The sequence below is a fragment of the Canis lupus genome, chromosome 33 (genome assembly GCF_003254725.2).
Source record: "Canis lupus dingo isolate Sandy chromosome 33, ASM325472v2, whole genome shotgun sequence".
Classification (NCBI taxonomy): domain Eukaryota; kingdom Metazoa; phylum Chordata; class Mammalia; order Carnivora; family Canidae; genus Canis; species Canis lupus.
Window position 1 is genome coordinate 16051355 of NC_064275.1, and position 16279 is coordinate 16067633.

At 38.5% G+C, this 16279-nt stretch overlaps 1 long non-coding RNA gene across 6 annotated transcripts in view; it reads right to left on the minus strand.

The window, feature by feature from the left end:
- LOC112678645 (uncharacterized) overlaps positions 1–16279 on the minus strand; it is a 30772-nt gene that overhangs the window by 9531 nt on the left and 4962 nt on the right. For 2 of the 6 annotated variants that reach the window (XR_007407984.1, XR_003147731.3), the window contains 3 exons: positions 4493–4622; positions 3848–3896; positions 161–294 (listed from right to left, as the gene is read on the minus strand). This is a non-coding gene — a long non-coding RNA (uncharacterized LOC112678645). Of the gene's footprint in view, positions 1–160; positions 295–3847; positions 3900–4492; positions 4623–16279 lie in introns of all 6 variants that reach the window. The other 4 variants (XR_007407983.1, XR_003147732.3, XR_004811508.2 and 1 more) reach the window with 3 other exon arrangements.

Sequence of the window (16279 nt, forward strand, 5' to 3'; positions counted from 1 at the left end):
ACTATTTGCTAAGTGAAGAAATAACCAGGGGGCCCCAAATTTAGACTTTGGGAGACCAGAGAAGGCTTCTCTGAGAGGGTAACACATATGAACATCTGAAAGGTATTTGATTGTTCTCCTAAGTCTTCTGGCATAAAAATCTCTGAGCATATCTACATACCTGCAAAATAAATATAGCAGAAAGGTGTGAACATTTATGTACAAGTGAAGAACTCTTCATCTTCCAAGAAGTAAAACCGGTTTCATCCAGCAAACTTGCATCATCCAGCAAACTTGCATCTTCTACAAGAGAAGCTCCCAGATAAAAATACTTCATTATTTGATGTCAACAAGGCTGACTAAATACAGTGACAGAATTAAGACAAAACCAGTGGACCAGATACACTCTCCTTTAAATGTGTTAGGATTTAAAAGCTCAGCATGAATGCTTAGTACGATGAACACATTCAAACCTTTTTTTGATTACTCCTTTGTCGTTGTCGCAAGAATGCAAAGAGAACAAAAAACACAAACGTGAAGGAAGTCTTCTAGACACTGTCTTGTTTAGAACTTTGTTAAAAGTCCTTGAGATACTGTCTACCCCAAAGAAATTCTTGAAGTAACAAGATGATACATTTGTGATTTGCTTTCTCATTTATAAAATGCTTAAATAACATCCCACTTTGAAGTATTTACCATTTTAAAGAAGAAACCGAGTTCAGATCTGTTCATAGTGTATTAGCAAATGGGGAAACTGAGCTTCAAAAGTTGGTTTTCTGACACCAATGCCTGTGGTCTTGCTATTATAACACACTGCTAAGCCTGATTGTAAGTCAGATACCCTGAGCTTGTCCCGAGTGGAGTGACAGATTTCACACAGCAAGATGTCAGTTAGACAATCATGCTTTCTGCTGTCTCACTTCATGGAGACCAAGGGGTCATAACCTCATCTCATCTGAGTTTCCTTCAGAGACTTATTATAGGATCTCACATTCAAAAGCAGGAGGGCAAATAAATCTTAACTTTTAATATGGGTTTGGACACCTGTGACTAGCACCTGTGAAAGCAAACATGGCTTAGGTGAGACTCACAGGCTCATAGCACATTTCTGCCATGATTATCTTCCATAAAGAAAAATGAATACAATGTACAGAGGTTCCTGAATTAGGTGAGAATATGTAACCATGGTGAGACCCTATCTTCCTAGAACAATATTTAGTGGAGACGTTTCTTCACAAACCTGATTTGCTCTTTAAAGGAGACCTAAAACCCTTCTAAAAAGAGATGTGCGTGTGTCCCAATAATTTCAACGTTTAAAGAAAAGCAAATTCCTGGCCTCAAGGAAGATTATGATAATAATAAAGTAGTAGTAGTAGTAGTAGTAGTAGTAGTAGTAGTAGTAGTAATGGTAGTGTAGAGAATGGGACACATTTACTGATTTTGTCTCCATTATTCTGAAATAATTCTACTTTAGACAACTTAGGCATTCTTGATATATTTTCTACCTCAGAATACTTAGGTAGAATATGCCTGATTTCTTCTAATCATAAGGAAAATCATTTTCTTTCTTTTTTTAAAAAAGGATTTTATTTATTTATTTGACAGAGAGATAGAGCCAGAGAGCACAAGTGGGGGAATGGCAGAGGGAGAGGGAGAAGCAGATTTCCCACTGAGCTGGGAGGCTGACATGGGGCTCGACGCAGAGCTAGATCCCACAATCCCAGGATCATTACAGGAGCCAAAGACAAATGCTTAACCAACTGAGCCACCCAGGTGGCCCAGAAAATCATTTTCTAAAATCACAATAGCTGTGCATGATTGACATTGTTGGTTGGTCAATCCTACAGTCATTCCTAAAATGATTCTTGCAAAATGATAGGAAAGCCCATACTAGAGTGAACTATGTGAACTATCCTAGCCAAAGAAACATGGGGGATGTCTCTTAGAAGTTTCTGGGGAGAGTTTCACTATGTTGTTGAAGAGATATTGTTGATTTCCAATCCTCTCTTTTTGCCTTTAACTTGGCCATGATGGCTGGAACTGTTGTAGTCCTTTTGTGACCAAGAGCGCTAAAGGTAATGAAGGCAAAGAGTCAGAAATCTATAGAGACCATGGCAGAAAGACTGAAACTGCCTAGACCTTAAATATTGTTAATCAGCTGATTTAACACTAGCATTTGTTTATTTTTTAGCCTTTCCATCATGCAAGAAAGTAAATCTCTATTTGTTCAAACTACTATTCCTGAGATTATTCGTAATGTACAGCTGAAGGAATTCAATTGATAACACTGTGTAGTTTTGAGCTAGCTACTTAGAAAACTTGAACCTAACTTTCTTTGTGTACGAAATAAAAAGAAGGTTGAACTCTTTTAAATCTAAGAATTCTCTGAGGGACAACTGGGTGCCTCAGCAGTTGAGCATCTGCCTTTGGCTCAGGGCGTGATCCCAGGGTCCTGGGATCGAGTCCCACATTGGGCTCCCTGCGAGGAGCCTGCTTCTCCCTCTGCCTCTCTCTCTGTGTGTCTCTCATGAATAAATAAATAAAATCTTTAAAAAAATAAGAATTCTCTGATTCAAAAAATACGTTGGCTCCATTGTATTCAGAAACAAATTTTTTAAAAGATACACTTTTTTTTTTCAATTTTATAAATAGCCTTACCTTTTTAGTGTTGTGGGAATATGAAACAGTACATTTTCTAAACATATTTTGTTATTATTGAAATGGTTATATCACTTTAATGCAAAGTATTTTGTGTTTTCATAATTCTTCACAAACGTGGGTTCTAGTCAATGCAAAGGGAATATTCCACTGAATTTATGAAGAAAGCTAAAATGCACAATTTATGTTTCCCCATACAAATACAGAACTATTGGCCTAACACTGAAGAGTATCTATTTTAAGAAGACCAAGACTTAGTCACAAAAAAGGCCCGGTCAATCCAGTCTTTACTCTGAGCCTAGCACAAGGAAAATACCTTTTCCAATGACAACTTCAAAGAAAACATCTTTTTATTGTTGCTATTTAAAGATCACTATGGGAGGTAACGCTTGGTCATTGAAAAGGAACTAACTCCACAGGCAAAAGAATGAAAGTAAGGGATTTTTAAAGCACTTTCTAAGTAGATTTGCAACAACAGACTTACAGGGAATGAGTATTACCTTCATTTCCAATAGGATACTATGTTATCATAACAAAAACTATTGTGTCTTCTCACATATAATTTTAAGAGTCTTAAATGAGAGAAGGCTCTTAGCTATATCTGGATTAAATTCCGGAGAAAATAAATTTATTTTCAATCTCAAAAATTAGGCTCTTAAAAAAAAGCAGCTCTAGTGAGCAAAATCTTTCAGAGTATAATGTTCGAAGTGAAAAGCCTGAGAAAACAATGTGTTACTACTTTTTTGTGCTTCAGTTTTTTAATGGTTAGGTTAATATGTCAGAAATTAGGTGATGCACACCAGTTTCCTGCTCTTCACATTCTAATAGTTATAAATTAGCATGATTCAGGATATAGTTCTAATTCTAAGTTTGATTTAAAAGGTAGAATATTTTAAAAATTCAGTTTAGTACACTTTTTAAAATTCCTTTTTAAAAACCTCTCAAAACAGATTCTTATTATACTGGATTTAACATGAGTAATAAGTAAGTTAAAAAAAAGTAAGTAAAAAAAAGCTTACATTAAGCTGAAAACTTGTTTATAAACTAGTCACAATCTCACCAAATTTCTGAGAATTTAAGAAAATCAAATTGAATTCCTGTGTACGCAAATCCTTGTAAATTTGTTCTTGTCTCTGTGTGACAGACGATGGCAGAGTAAAAATTAGCTGTTTTTTCCTAATGGGGTGGCATTTCCAGGCAGCTTACTCACCCATCCTTATGGTGCCCTCCAACTCATAGACATCTCTTCCTCAGCTTTCCTGCTAGCAAGAACACAAAAGTGAAAAATTAAACATCTCATGTTTACTAACCTCTTACTCCAACCAGCTAAGAATTGCAGTCAAATTGGACAACTAAGCAGCAAGGAACCGGTATGGATCTCTAGTAATCGACATCAACCTGGCCTTCCATAAGCCTTTGCAATATGACCACATGCCCGTAATCAGCTCCTTCTCCTAATCTCCACAATAATTACTTCCAACTGCTATCTTCTACAATTCTGTTCCCTCCCTGTACTCATACTCTTAGGACTTTGCATTATCCTTTAAGAAAATAAAAGCTTTTTTTTTTTTTAAGTCTCAAACAGAAAATTTCTCCAACCCTTCAATCTCCTGTCACCAAATCAATGCTACATTTTCCCTCTCTTCTTTCTAGTCCATAAAAATGGAGGAAAACGTTCCTTCCATTATTCAAAGCCAATGTCTCCACACATTCTGTGGATTATGTTTCCTTCTGTATTGCTAGGAAATTCATAGGCTTTTGTTCACAAATTGTCATTGTTTTGATTGGGCAATATATATAAATGGTCTCCAAGGTTCAAAAATTATAAACGGAAATATGAGGAAAAGTCTCTTACATTCCTAGTGCCAGGTACCTATCTTCCTCCTTGCGGCAAGTGTTCTGTAGAGGTATTCTATGTACATAGAAGTAAATGTATGCAGATGTCAGGGAGGAAGAATTTTCTTTGCCCTTCAAGGTCTTTCTACCTGGATGAGGAATCAAATTGACATGAGACAGATTAAAGGAGAAAATCAAATTTAGTTTTGTATATACAGGGAATCCATATAGATATGAAATTACAAAGACAGCAGGGCAACGTGATGCTTATGGGAGCTAAGGAGAGCAGTGGGGGTCTAGGGATGCAAGCGCAAGAAGAGCACTAGCTGGAGGTGAGAGATGTTGGGAGAACAAAGATTGCTCTGTTACACAGATCAGTGTCTTAGGTAAAGAGGAATCTCTTTTAATAGTTCTCTTCCTGGTGCAGGCAAGTAGTTGAGGGGGACATACAGGACTTTTCCTGAATCTGCTGGGTTCTGACTGCTTTTTTTTTTTTTTTTAAAGATTTTATTTATTTATTTGAGACAGAGAGAGAGAGAGAGAGAGACAGACCCAGGGTGAGAGAAAACACGACCCAGGGTGGGGCACCAGGGAGAAGGAAAAGGAGGCTCCCCATTGAGCAGGGAGCCCCATGTGGGCTCAATCCCAGGCCCTGGGATTATGACCTGAACCTAGGGCAGATGCTTAACCTACTGAGCCATTCTGTGCCCGGGTTCTGATTGCATTTAACTCAAAATAATATTCATACCAAAGTGGCTCATCTTGGGGGGGGGGGTTCGCCTTTGGCCCTCACACAAACTTATTCTTCCTTAGGTCTTAAAAACAAAAGGAGTATTTTTACACATTGTTACATAACTTGCTCTTTTCAATAAGAAAATGCATCTTGGAGACAATATTAATTCATAAGGTAAAGCCAGTGTCTGTCTCATCAGTTCAGGTAGAGGAAGGAACACTGGGGTCCTATCACCCCAGGCGAAGCTGGACCGACAAAGGAGCGCAGAGGCCTAGGCTCAAAGGATAGGAATGCTTGCTTATCACCCAAAGGAAGCTGCAGGACAAGTAGCCAGCCTGCACTAGTCCAGAGATAGAACCACCAGATACACAGAATTCTGCAACATAAAGAATAAAGCTATCTGTTCACATTTCAAGTCTCTTGAGAAGGAAAAGACCCCGAGGGGACCAGAGGAAATGACAGTGGAACATCTGCTCACATGACCCTCATGTGCCTCCCATCACCAGTATCCATCTTCTCAGGAGACCCTTGCCACAAAGTCTGCCCTTAAAACCCCTCATTTGCAAAAAACACAGAACAAAAACAAAAAGCCTCACTTGTAACTCATAGGGGAGTTTGGGACTTTTGAGCATGAATTCTTTGTTCTCCTACGTGGTGCCACACCAATAAATGGCCTGTCTTTCTTCACTGCAAAGTCTCAGTATCAGTTTTTGTTAACTTGCTGCACATCAGGTCTTGTTTGGTTTGGTTACAAAAATACTGGTTCATTCTTTTTTAACTACATAGCGTTAATTATGAATGTCTCATAAATGACTGAATCCGACCTCATTTAACTGGTCTCCTAACTTTTGTTATTATAAACAGTGTTGCAACAGATAATTTTGTACATTGAAATTGTACCTATAGGTTAAATTCCTATTAGTGGGATTGCAGGGTTAAAGGGTTAAACACAGTTGAAATTTTGACAGATGTTGCCAAATTATCCTCCATAGATGTCAAGCCCAACTACAGTTCTACCAAAAAAGCATGAAGAGTGATAATATTCACCCAATGAAGGGGCATCACAAAATTTCTTGCTGATCTCATAATATAAATGAGCATTTTGTTTATTATGAGGAAGATTGACAATCTTTTCCAATAGTTAGAAGCCATTTTTAACTCCTTTTCAGAGAACTGTTCATATCCTTTATTTTTTCATGGTGTTGTGGTTTTAAAATAGTGTTTTGTGGAAGTTATTTATGTGTAAAGACAGCTTTAGGCACCTGGGTGCCTCAGTAGTTGAGCATCTGCCTTTGGCTCAGGGTGTGATCCCGGGGTCCTGGGATCGAGTATTACAGGGAGCCTGCTTCTCCCTCTGCCTGTGTCTCTCCCTCTCTCTCTCTCTCTCTCTCTCTCTCTGTGTGTCTCTCATGAATAAATAAAAATCTTAAAAAAAAAAAAAGAGAGACAGCTTTTGTAACATGAGTTGCAATTTTGGGGAGGGGACATGCAGGACATTTTTTATAGTCAGATTTATTAGTTTTACTTTTATGGCTTTTGGCTTTTGTGATATACTTAAATACCCTTCCCTACTCTGGGTTTATGGGAAAAAAATTCTTATGGTTTCCTCTACAACTTAACGATTTCTGTTTTAAAGTTTTCTTCATTCAGATTTTACAGATTTCTTGTTAAAATCAAATCCCAAGACAATGAACTAAAAGCCTATTACAATTAGAGAGTTCAGTAAGGTGACTGATTACAAAATTAACATGCAGAAGTTCGTACCCTTCATATCTTAAAATGAGTTAGAGTTAGGAGATCTAATAAAAGATAGGATCCACTTGCAATATAAATAAAAGTGGTAAAATTTCTAGAAATGATTTTAGTCTAGCTTCTGCTTTCACAATGAGGCAGATCAGATGCATGGCTTCTGAATCATGTGGTATCCAAAAAATTCTCTTTGGTGGTAGCAATGGTGGCAGACGTGTAAGAGATGGTGTCTGGCCAGGTTCAAAACACAACTATCCCAAAATATGACACCTTGACATAATGTATAGTTTAAGCTAAAGAAGTTTGAGATAATGGCAGAAACAAGAAGGTCACTCTGACCTTCCCCCTACCCTTCTCCCCAAAAGCCGGTCGTAAGATCCTCTTGTGAGGGGGTACCTTTCTTATACCTGGAGGAAAGGAGCACCCTTGCCTCTGAAGACAAGGGATGCTGAGAAGAATTAAACAGGCTATGTTTCTACCAGTTTGCTATGCTTACCTTGTCCTCTCTGCCCTCTCACATTTCTCCATGGCTGTCCACTCTTCACTGAGACTAGGACAAGAAATACTCAGATTTAACAGTGTCTTAGGTTTTTATTTCCTTATGAAGGCTCTCCTGTCACATAAAACTTTCTTTAGGTAAATTAGTATGTTTTTCTCTACTAATCTTTGTCGGTTTAATTTTCAAACCCCACTAGGAATGCTAAGAGGATTAAGAAAAACCTTTTCCTCTGCTACATGTCTAATATACAATTCAAGTCTTCTTGGTGCCAGATGTGGCATCTAGTGTCCAGTGACTGCAGCAACAGTATCCTCTCCTGATCAGCCCTGCAGTGTGATTTGGGGTATTATTAGACTGCTAGTCTCCAATCTTATTTATCAAACTTTCTATAGATTTAATTAACTACCCTACATACTTTTAACAAAATTTGTTATTATATTAATATATTATGTTACATAAATGAGCACTGAATAGGTGGAGATGCCATTCACTAAGAAAAGACAATTTTTACAGGCAAATATTATAATCTTGAATTTGAGGTACGTGTGCAACCTCCAAGTAGATATGCTAATTATACTGTTAGATATCCGGCTATAAAACTCATAACATTGGTCTATTCTGGGGAAGTAAATTTAGAGATAATCAGCAAATTAGTTGTATTTCAGGTCATGTAAATATATGACTTCACTTAGGACATGATATAGAATAAGCAGATAAACTACAACCCTGAGAAGTGGGAATATTTAAATGACATGTTGAGGAAAAGACAGCTCTAGGAAAAGGGACTGAGGAATTGCCAGAGAGGAAAAAGGGAACTTAAAAATGTGGTGTCATCAAAACTGAGGGACAAGTGCTTCTAGAAAGAGGGAATGATCAATTAGGTTGAATGTTATCATTAAAATGAGGACATTAGTAATCTCAGGAAAAACAAGTAACAGAAGCCAACTATGGCTAATATAAGCAGAATTTATTATATTAGCAATAATATCGATATAATTAATGTAACTATATTAGATAATTACTGTCTTTTCTAAGTGAACGGCATCAGCACCCACTCAGTGCTCAGGTCAGAAACTTTAGAATCATCCTTGACTTTATTCTTCTTACTCTCAAGATCCAATCAATCCTCAAGTCCTACCAATTCCTTTCAACTCTGTCAACTTCTTTATTTTCATCACTTTGGCTCTAACCATCACTTCTTGCTTGGCTTCCTGTATCAACCTAACTTGAATTTACTCTTATTCTTGTCAGTCCATTCTCTCTGTGGTAATCAGATTGCTCGTTTAGAAATGGAGAGTTGAGGGATCCCTGGGTGGTGCAGCGGTTTGGCGCCTGCCTTTGTCCCAGGGCGCGATCCTGGAGACCCGGGATCGAATCCCACATCGGGCTCCCGGTGCATGGAGCCTGCTTCTCCCTCTGCCTGTGTCTCTGCATCTCTCTCTCCCTCTGTGACTATCATTAAAAAAAAAAGAAATGGAGAGTTGATCATGTCACTTCTCTATTGAGGACCTTTCAGTGGCTTGCCATTACTATAAGAAATAGTCCAAAATACCTAGCATGACCTCTAAGAATCTCTTTTACCTGGATCCTTTCTGCCTCTCTAGTCCCCTATTCTGTATTAGTCACAGCAGACAGCCAGAAAAACAGAATTAAAGGACTATTTCAATGAGTGAGATATTACCTGAAGATCAGGATGCTGCCTTCCATCTGGGCTGGAGCCCACTAGCCTTCACTTCTAGCCTTTACTTCTCTTTCACAAGCTGGAGACATAGTACTAAATAGACGCTTGTCCTATAAAGGCTGTTAAAAATCTTTACTGACTCCTGGAGCCCACAGTCTTCTATCACTTCTGTTGCTCTACCAGAGGCTCCACCAAAAACAGGAACAAAATGGCTCCTTCATTTCTCTTACTCTAAACGTCCTGCCAGTGCTCTATAGTGGCAGAAATTAACAGGAAGTGTGCTGACAATGGAGTCTGTAAAACATAGTTTGTGTGCTCCCAGCCTTGTGATTCAGAACATGGAAGGTCAGGGATGAAGTCAAAAGCTATGCACATATAACAGGTACATGCTCCTACTCTAACTTTTCAAAATGGACCAACTGTGGGCTTTACACTGGACCCTGGAAAGACACACATGCAGACACACCACACTCATACATTTTTCATAGGATTGATATCAATTTGTTTTCTATATCTTAGCTTAAATAATACTCAATAAAGTTGCCTATTTTAATTCCAATGTAGTTAACATACAGTGTTATATTAGCTTCAGGTGTATAATATAGTATTGCAATAATTTCATGCATCACCCGGTGCTCATCACAAGTACCCTCCTTAATCTCCATCACCTGTTTAACCCATCCCCCCACCCACCTCCCTTCTCGTGACCATCAGTTTTTTGTGTTTTTTTTTTTGTTTTTTTGTTTTGTTTTTTTTTTCAGTTAAATGCCTGTTTGGGGCAGCCTGGGTGGCTCAGCAGTTTAGTATCACCTTCGGCCCGGGGCGTGATCCTGGAGACCTGGGATCGAGTCCTAAGTGCGGCTCCCTGCGTGGAGCCTGCTTCTCCCTTTGCCTGTGTCTCTGTGTGCCTCTCATGAATAAATAAGTAAAATAAAATAAAATAAAAAGAGTCTATTGGCTTGTTTCTCCCTCCCATCTCTTTCCTTTGCTCATTCATTTTGTTTCTTAAGTTCCACATATAAGTGAAATCATATGGTATTTCTCTTTCTCTCACTGACTTACTTAACATTATACTCTCCAGCTTCATCCATGTCATTGCAAATGGAAGATTTCATTCCTTTTTGTGGTTGAATAATATTCCATTATATATATACACACACACACACACACACACACACACACACATACCGCATGTTTCCTATCCACTCATCTATTGATGGACACTTGGGATGCTTCTATAGTTTGACTATTGTAAATAATGCTGTTATAAACATAGGGGTGCATGTATCTCTTTGAATTAATGTTTTTGTGTTTTGGGGGCAAATACCTAGTAGTACAGTTACTGCATCATAGGATAGCTTCATTTTTTAACTTTCTGAGGAAACTGTACTATTTTCCACATTAGCTGCATTAGTTTGTATTTCCAACAGTGCACAAGGATTCTTTTTTCTCCACATCCTTGCCAACACTTGTTGCTTTTTTTGACTTTAGCCACTCTGATAGGTGTGAGGTGATATCTCATTGTAGTTTTGATTTGCATTTTCCTGATGATCAGTAATGTTGAGCATATTTTTATGTGTCTGTTGGTTCTCTGTATGTCTTCTTTGGAGAAATGTCTATCCATGTCTTCTTGCCCATTTTCTTTTTAATTGCATGCATTGTTTTTTTTCAGTGTTGGATTGTATAAATTCTTTATTCTTCAATGAAGTTATTTTTGACCACATGTATAAATTCAGAACCCTTAATATATACTCTCTGGTGCCCTGTCTCACACCATTAATAAAGTTATGACTACAAAAATGCACAATTATTCATTAAATATCTGCCTCCCCTGCTAAACTGAAAAGTCACCAAAGAGAAGGATTTCTATGTCTTCTTTATTGCTTTATCTCTCCACTCCATGGAACCTGGATATCTCGAATATTTATTGAATAAATGAAATGTATCTTCTATCATAGCATTCAAAAGCATAGTTCATTTATTGTCAATAATCCCTACAGGGACAAAATATTTAATAGTTCTAAAAGGTTATTTTATCATTAAGCAAAAGGGCTAGTTCCCCAGGAATTTCTCTCATGCTGTTTTAAACACAGATTGGCAGAAATGACATATTAGTTTCTCCAGGTAAGTTGTACTGGAAGTATGAATGCCTAGATCTTTTTCAATAATATAGTGTATTTCATAGTAATTTAAGTAACCATGGAGATAGTTATGGAAATATATAGGAAAAGACAAATTCGAGGAGTTAAATAGATAGAATTCTCATGAAATGTATAAAGGACGGAGTAAAACAGACAAGGAAAATTAGAAAGAAAGACTCCCTCCAATCCTGAGGCTCTAGCCACCTAGTTATAGAATCACATATGAAAACAACAACAAAACCATTTTACCCAAATATTAACATACCTTTATACCAAAATGATATTTTCAAACAGTGAGTGACAATAGCTAGGCATTAAAATGTTTTATCATGAAAGAGACAGAACTGATTCACTCGGCAAACTGGCTTGTAGCTCCCTGACTTAGGTCTAGGCATTAAGGCAACACTCCTTTGTTTGGTTTTTCATTCCCATAAGAGAAAGTCTGTAGTGTATCAGAGGGCAGCAGAGCTATCAGCTGTGTGTTATCTTTAAAGCTGCGTTCCTGATTCTGAAGCTGGATTTCAAGAATTCTAACGCTCAAAGTGTTTGATCTCTAAGAGGTGAGTATATCTATGCTCTTCCATCCTTAGCTGCTTAGAGTAGAACAACCCATAGGTTCCAATTTGTGGGGGAGGGTGGAGGTGAGGTTATTGTCAACAAACTTTTAAATTAATGATAAGGGAGAGGAGAGGGCGACAAGATAAGTTAAATGAGAAGGCAACTGATGTAATTTATCTAGGAGAGAGCTTTACTTTTTTTCGGGGAAATAAGAAACAGCGCTCTCCAATGAGAGTGCATGGACGAAGGAAAGGGATGGGGCCCTGAAGAGAAAGAAAAAATTTTGGAGCAATCACTGTAAAGGTTTCAGTAAGGATGATTGTAAGGACTGTGGAGTAACTTTGAGAAGCTGTGGGGAAATTTGATATACGAAATTTCAGGAAGAAGAACTGAAATTTTGTATAGCAAGTAGAACCCTTGTTGAGATTTCATCCTGCAACTCCTGATCCATGGCCAGAATGGCCTTATTAATGAGGGTCAGCAAAGCCTTCAAGGGCCAATGAGTGCGTTATTGCAATAGAGCCCAGTCTGGATAAGAAGGCAGAGAAGCCAAAACGGGAATGAAGGATTGGAAATAAGTGTTAGAAGACAAAAACAGGAAGATGAAGAGTAAATTCAACAGTGATAGTAAACACGTAGGAAAACAGGAGGCTAGGCTAGAAAAGCTTGTCAGTGAGACATTCCCCCTGACACCACAGGAGGCCGAAGACTAATGATATTGTCAAAGACTTCAAGTAGAAGTAGAATAAAAAAATGTATGCGGATGAGTTGTTAAAAGAAGGCTGTAGAGCAATGATCTGTATGTAGATATACCCAGTCCTGCTTTAGGCGGCATGGGTTGAAGTGGAAAAAAATCAAAAGCTTTCTGTAGAAGATAACGCAGAAGATAATAAATTTTAAGAGAAAATCCTTTTTTTTTTTTCATTTAGTTGGAGAAGGCAGGAATGTTAAAGGCAAGGATATGGGGCTGTTTGTTCATGGTGGACCAGATGTCCTAAGGGGTCTCATGAAGAAAACAAATAGACTGGTAAGGAATGGAGTTGGCCCACAGTGGTGTTCAGGGAAGCTAGATAGGGTGGTTAGAAATGGTGCTGAGTTGTATGTTAAGGTCCTTGAATGTTGGTCAAAGCAATTAAAGTAGGGGGCTTTGGAGGTGTACTAGTAAAAGAAAACTCAAGTTTCCTCTCTACTAAACACCAGCTTCTGACACCAAATGTGATGAAGGGTATTCCCCATTCTTAGTAACAACTGGTTATCCTACAGTTTAATTATGACACTATCTGGAGTTAGCACAGATCCAACAGATTAACCCACTTCAGACGCCAAGCTCAAGTCCCAAATTGCCACCTGTACCTCTTGACCACTGGCAAAAAACTTGAGGGTTTCTGTGACTTCCCCCCCCGACCCCCGCCCCAGGTTTAATTATTTGCTAGAATGGTTCTCAGAACTGAGGGAAACACCTACACTTACTGGTTTATTATGACACAGCTCAGGAATAGCCAACAGGGGAAAAGATGCACAGAGCAATCGATGTATGTGGAAGGGGAGCGGAGCTTCAGTGCCTTCCCTGAGTGTACCCTCCACCCCCAACCCCTCCATGTATTTACCAGCCTGGAAGCTCTCCAAATCACTTCAGTCAGAATTTTTAATGGAGGCTTCATTAAGTAGACACGATTGATTAGATCACTGGCCCCTGATGATTAAGTCAATCTCTAGCCCTTCTCTATACTCTGGATGTTGAAAGGGGTAGTGAAGCTGAAAGTTCCAACCCTCTAATCACGTGGTTGGTTTCTCCAATACCTAGGTCCCATCCTCCCAGAGTCATCTTGTTGGCACAAATGCAGAGCTGGTTGAAAGAGGCTTATTAAATAACAAAACCCACTCTTCTCATGCCTATCATTCAGGAAATTCCAAGGCTTCTGGGAGCTCTATGCCAGGAACCCAAGACACAAAGATTAAATATATACTTCTCACCACATCATAGTTTCAAAAGCTGCTGTAATACATTGCTACAGACTCAATGGCTTACACCAACCCAAAGTTATTACTTTATGGTTCTGTAGGTTAGGAGTCTAATAGGCTAAAATCAAGGCATGGGTGGGTAGTGCTTCATTCCTTTCTGGAGTCTGCCGGGTCATGGCTTTTTCCATCTTCCAAACCTTGACATATTTCTTGGCTTATTGTCCCTTTTCTCTGTCTTTGAAGCCAGTGATGTTTATCCCTTGACCATTTCCATAGTCACATCTCCTTCGGACTCTTCCGCCTTCCTCTTTGACTTTTAAGGATCCTTGTGACTGATTTCATTGGGACCACCTGAATAATCCAGGGTAGTCTCCCCATTTTCAAAGCCAGCTGATTAGCAACCATAACCATTGGCAAACTTCATTTGCCTTTGCCATGAAACCTAATACATCCACAAATTTTAGGGATTAGCACGTGGACATCTTTGGGTGAGCATTTTTCTGCCTACCACAGAAGGTCTACTGCAGAGGTCGAAATGCTAGAGAAGAATGCTGAATTAGCACAGTCTGGTTAATGTTAGGCAGAGTTCATCAGAACTGGTTTCAAGATTTCAATTACACTTGGGGAATGTAAGGCTGATCAAAATTCCACTCCCAGGTTGCTGATGATTGATAATGTGATTCCTGAATCTATATTTAAACATATTAACGCTCCTTATTAATAACAACAAAAACTAACACTTCTTGGGCTTTGTATATCAGACCTGTTCTAAAGGCATCATGTGAACTAATTTTATCCTTAGACAATACTCTAAAGGAGGAATCAACATTTCCTCTAGACAGAATTAGTAACTTGCCCAATGTCGCAAAGCAGAGGATTGGAACTGAAACCTGGGCAGTGAAGCTCCAGGGCTTTTAACCTTACATTACAAAACTTCTTTAAGTGCATCTCTCAGGGTCATGAGACATGGAGTGGCCGATGAGTATCTGATGCGGGTTGGATACAAAAGGGTACAAGTTAGAAATAAAGCTTCAGGCAACTAATTAGGGCAGGATTTGTTGAAATACTCATGAGGGGAAAAGTGGCTCTTCATTGTACTGAACCTACACGGACACCAGATTTCTTTTGTTCAGTCAATCTAAATATGAAACCATCCACAAAACTATTCTTTCTTCTCTATCCTTTTCATCCAACAACTGTTTATTAATGATAATATAAAAGAAACTGTACAGGCCACTACATGAATCTGAGTTATGCCCATAAGAATGAAAGGAATAATATAAACTGGAAGGAAATTATAAAATGTGCCCAGTAAATTGTTAAACCATCAATTATATTATTTCAACCTCTGTCATTTGATCCCCTGGCCTCATTTTCTTCTCTACATTCTTTCTTCTTTTAATGGCCCTCTGCCTCCATCAGCACGTTCATTACGTTCTTTCAAGTGCTTCTTTCACCCATTTTCATCCTTTTGCTTATGTGCCTTTTGCCTGCACAGTTGCTTCCATTACTACCTGTTGGCTAGCCACAGATACTCAGACCACTGCAGGAATAAATGATTTTGTTTTGAAATACTAAAATTCTCCTGAATTCATTTTCTCCTTTCCACCCACTTATTGCTGCTTGAGTTCAGACTTTCATTTGTTCTGCTCCTCACAACAGCTTCCTTCTGGAATTTCTGCTTATTTTTCCCAAGCCCCCTGACAATCCATTCATCCTCACTTTCACATACCTCTCTGATTTTTTCTAGAAAACCCAATGTTGACATTGCCCTACTCAAAGTTCTTCGATTGTTCCTATGATTACCCGATACAATCTAAACTTCTTTATAGGACCTAAAAACAGTCTGTCTACCTATCTAATGTTATTTTACCCTTCCATCTAATCTCCCTTTGCAGGTTATCCTCTAGCAGCACACGTAATACTTGTGGTTTCCAAAAGACATCATGACTCTTTCATGCTTCTGTATCCTTCCATCTGTCCTCCTCCTATTTCCTCTGCTGCTTTTATGCCACCACTCTGGAAAATTCCTAGCCATTCTTTAGGACTATTCAAGTGTGATCTTTGATTTTAGGCCTTCCTGGCCTCTTTTAGGCACACCCTGCTCTCTTCTATTGAGTACATCCCTCTATTGCATGTAGGAATACTGTTATTAGTATTTGGGGTCAGGACTTCGATTGTTTTCAATCCCAACACCTAACATAGAACCCAGAATATTGTAGTTCAATAATCTCTGTTCAATTAGCCTTTATCTGATCTTCCATAATGCTATGGCATAGCTCTTCTTTCTGCCTCAACACCATTCCTCGAGCTACATTCTTTGGAACCCTGGCACCCCTCCAAAAGAGTTGTATATTATAGAATTAGGCTGTAAATAGCTATGTGAAATATATGTTTGTTTTCACTGTAGGTTTGGGAGAGAAGTTCATTTCTTCTTTTCCCAAATAATCCTCCTATCTTTTAGTTCCATAATGATTTTTCAA